A 4,387-nucleotide genomic window follows, 5' to 3' on the forward strand; every position below is an offset into this window, starting at 1 on the left:
ATTGAGTTTCCTGTTGTTTCTTATGTACTTTGAATGAAACAAATCTGCTTACACTTTTTGTATGTAATTTTGGTGTATTATTACTCTTTTGTTGAATGAAAAAAATCTGGTTTTATTACTCTCTATGGTGTACTTTATGATTTTATTTTAATTTGAATGAAATAATTCTGGTTTTATGGTATTGGTGTATGTTTATTACTCTTTGGTGATCCGCATTTCTGATTTATATTCTTATGTTATCTTTCTTTTTATATTGCAGCAATTTCAACTTGAAAAATGAGTACATTACGAAGATCTCCAAAAAAACACCTTCGTCCAGGTGCTTTATGCAATTTTGTGGCCAAAAAGCGAAAAGAATCATTGAAGACTCAAGTTGATTGTGATGATATGTTGCTTGGAAGCCCTGTTTTAAAGAAAAAGAGTGCTCTTCGTAGGTTTTCTGCACCTGTTAGAGTTGTAATTGACTCACCACCTGCTCTTAGTACTAGAGTAGAAACTCATCGTATGGTCTATAATACAGAGCCAGATCCAAATGATGATGTGGAAGACATGGAGATGTCACTTGGAAGTTCAAAAACTAGACGATCTCTTAATTATGAAGTAGATAAGGTAGTTGATAGTGTTTGTGAAAAGGGAGTAAGGGAGGAACATGAAGAGATAGCTGATGAGGAAAGGCTTGGTGTAGAATTTGAAGAAGGGGTTGTTGCACAATGTGAAGAAGTGGCTGCTGCAAAATGTGAAGAAGTGGCTGAGATAGAACTTGAACAACCTCTTAGAAAATATGTTAGATTACAAAAAACAACTGATGAGGCAAATCAAATTGAGATTGAAGAAATACCTCAAGATGTAGATGTGAATGTAATGAACTTAGCCAAGAAGACAAGGGGAAAAACTCTATTGGAAAATCTTACCAAGAGGAACAATGACGTAAGGATAATAAATTGGAATGAAAAAGGGCAACCAGTTGGTACTAACTCACTGCAATTTTCTTCTTTTGTGGGCCCTCTTGTGCGAGAGGTTGTTCCTTACACTATTTCATATTGGAGGAAAGTTTCACCAATTATGAGAGATGTTGTTTGGGCATCTATTCAAGTAGAATTACAAGTTTTATGAGTGTATTTTTTTTATATATATTCGGCTCTACACTTAACACATATAATATGTTATTCTATATTCTATTGTAGGCACAATATGACTTACATGATGATTGGCAAAAAAAGATGTGCTTTGAAATGATGGCAGAACTATGGAGAGCTGGGAAATCTAGACTTGTAAAGGATATTATCAATGCAAAAAATGAGAGCGAACGACTAGCCTTAAAGCCAGATTGCATAAGAAGTGATGAAGAATAGAGAGCATTTGTTGCCAAAAAAATTAGTAAAGAACATTTGGTAAGAAATATGATGTAAGAAGTGATGTTGCTGCCTCTTTTATCTCTGTTGGTGTTAAATTAAATATAATTATGCCTCTTTTACTTATTTATTAAATAGGATATAAGGGCCAAATACCAAGAGAGAAGAAAGAAAGATGTTCCACACACCTTAAGTCGAAGAGGATATGCTCGAACAATTGATGATATGGTAATAATTAAGTTTTATACTGTTTGTATTTTTGCTTCCATTATTGTAGTCTCTATTTTATAATCTCTATTGATGTATTGTGTAGAAGAAAGAAAATGAGGATGTTAAAATATCTAGAATCGATGCTTTTCGGAGAGCCCATACTAAGAAGAATGGTGAACCTGTAAACCCAACAGCATCTGATATTTTTGTGAGTATTAGTCATTTAATTTTTGTGAATTTTTACTTATTTTCCATAATGCATACATTAGTTATACTAATTTATATGCAGGGTTCATTGAATGAGATTCTCCTTGAAGACCCAAAATCTAGAACTACAGACAACGCTGATGAGGATGCCTTGACAAAAATTTTTGGTAACCCAAAATCTGGTCGTTTAATCGAACACGGAAGAGGCGTAATATGTGTAATAGCAAGATCTCCAAGTTAGAAGAAGAGCAACATAATATGAAGCTCAAAATGACTGAAATGATGAATCTACTTAAAGAACACTTGGTGGTATTTCTATCTTGCACTTATAAACATTAGTTTTCTTTTCTTCCAATGAAACTTATCTTGGTTTTATATTTAGGTTGGTGGTAAAGTGACACCAAGCGAAGGACAGTCTCGCAATGTACCGCAGTCAAACAATATTCAGTCCCCTAAGGTAAATTATTAAAGTTGTTATTGTTTTAAATTTTCATTTTAGAAGAACAAATACAGAACCTAATAAATTGTGTTTAAAATAAATTTGGTAGAGTATTGCACTAGAAAAAAGACATAACTTTACAGAAGGGAAGAATGCTTGCTACTTGCTTAACTGGGCAGATGTAATTTTTGCTGAAGGTCGTTGGGATTCTAGTGATCCATAGATAACTGTGCATGGAAAGCCTCTTGGACCAGACTTTATGAGAGTATGGGTTGATGTTGATATTGTACCAGAATCTTACTTATTTCGTCCTATTCATGCGATGCTTACAATACAAGAAGCAGTTGGTTCCACAGTTGCATGGCCTTCTAAAAAAGTTATTCCAAGAGGTACATTTTCATACTCAGAAAATAACCAATGTCTTATAATTTAGTGTTTGGTTTCTTTGTTTGCTTTGGTGTAGTTGTGAATTTATTATTTTGTATGTGGTGTCCTTTCTTTGATATAATTTCCATAGCATTTTTCTTGAAGTAATTTGTGATGATAGATAATAACAATAAAATATTTCTTTATTTATTTTGCAGATGTTACAAGCGTACAAAAGGATACTTAAGACTCCTTGAAAGTAGTAACTTTGTTTATTTCTTTGTGTTGAAAGTAGTAACTTTTAACTATGTTGAATATTTATGTAGAGTCCCAGAATTTACTTAGCTAGTTAGATAGTAGTAGTAGTAGTAATAGCTAGTATTAGTTGTAGTATGTTTATAAGTGTGGATTTTGGTTCAGACCGGGATTTAATTGGACACTCATAGTAACACTTGTAGATTTTCTAAGTTTAACATATAGTTTAAGAATATTAATTTTAACCTAAGGTTTGATTAATATGACTGATATTGATGGTGATATTTATTATATTATAAGGTTTAGATAGACCCAATAAGATAGTAACAGTTATCATATGTATGATTATTAAGAAATTATTATTTTAATGATAAAATAAGAGAAATATAAGACTTAGTCTTCACCAAAATCTGATAGGAGCATGACATTTATCACAATTTTATTTATTTGTGGATTAGGTTGATATTTAGATAATTAAATGGATTTTTCGTAACTTTAGGGTACTGTAACTTCCGACCTGTTTTTGACCCAGTTATATTAGGCATTTCGAAAAATAGTATTTCTTAAAAGTTGTAGATAATTTAATGAGATTTCTAACGATATAAAGAGAGTCGAAATCGGAGTTCTACAACTCCAGATATGTTGATTTTACTGAAGGGGAGTTTAGAGTTACGAGATTTTGGGAGTTAGAAGTTAGGATTCTATTTGTTTTTTATTATTTTAAAATCAAGCTTTGAATCCTTAAATCTCTCTGAAAAATTTGAACAATTCCTAAGCCTTTGGCTGAAGGATATTCAAATATTTTCAATTAAATTTATTTTTTTTATTCAAAGCCAAAAAGAAGATTTTTATTCCTAGAACTCTATAAATAGGACCTAGCACAAAGCATTTTTCATTCATTCATCAAGCTAAGTTCAGAGGCTGCAAGTTGCTAGGTTATTGTGAGAGTGTAAACACTTGGATTGGGGATTATAAGCTTGATCACTATAAGCTTACCAAACACTTGGGAAGTAAGGTCTTATAGCATTTCGGTTCAAGGTTTAGATTGGTCTTACAAGTGTTCAAGGTATTTCCACACTCTAGTTCATTGGTATTATTTTATTTTCTTTAAAGTTTGCATAGTCTTCTACTCAGCCTTCTAACCTTATTCCTATTCTTGGTTAGGAAATCCAAGTTCTTAAGAACAAGGTTTTCGGTAAGTATGTTTTAATATGTATAGTTCCTTCATCTCTTTCATCCCTTTTTCTTCAATATCAATAAACTCACCCTTTCACAAATGGTTTTTAGGAGTGTTCCAAAGTCCCTATTCTGTCCCCATATCCCGGTAATTTTGGTAAGGAAAATAGGATAGAAATTCATATGTTATATGTTTTATATGTTATCTTATGTTTCTTATGTTATAATAAGTGTTATGATATGTATGTTTGTAGGCTTGGGCATATGACCCATATGACTAACAAGCCCCAAATAGATTATGGGCATATGACCTGCTTAGCTAGTAGGACCCCAAATAGATTATGGGCATATGACCTGCTTAGCTAGTAGGACCCCACTAATC

The 4,387-nt window shown here is 32.3% G+C and overlaps 1 long non-coding RNA gene across 2 annotated transcripts; it reads left to right on the plus strand.

Moving 5' to 3' along the window:
* The first annotated feature begins 1,827 nt into the window (after positions 1–1,827).
* Positions 1,828–2,458, plus strand: LOC133816515 (uncharacterized). Of its 2 annotated transcripts, none has more exons than XR_009885299.1 (4): positions 1,828–1,936; positions 1,994–2,075; positions 2,152–2,226; positions 2,318–2,458. It is a non-coding gene; the product is annotated as an uncharacterized LOC133816515 (long non-coding RNA). The 2 variants fall into 2 exon arrangements; XR_009885298.1 differs by having other exon boundaries at positions 1,834–1,936; positions 1,998–2,075.
* Positions 2,459–4,387: the final 1,929 nt, after the last annotated feature.

Source organism: Humulus lupulus, chromosome 2 (genome assembly GCF_963169125.1).
Source record: "Humulus lupulus chromosome 2, drHumLupu1.1, whole genome shotgun sequence".
NCBI lineage: Eukaryota > Viridiplantae > Streptophyta > Magnoliopsida > Rosales > Cannabaceae > Humulus > Humulus lupulus.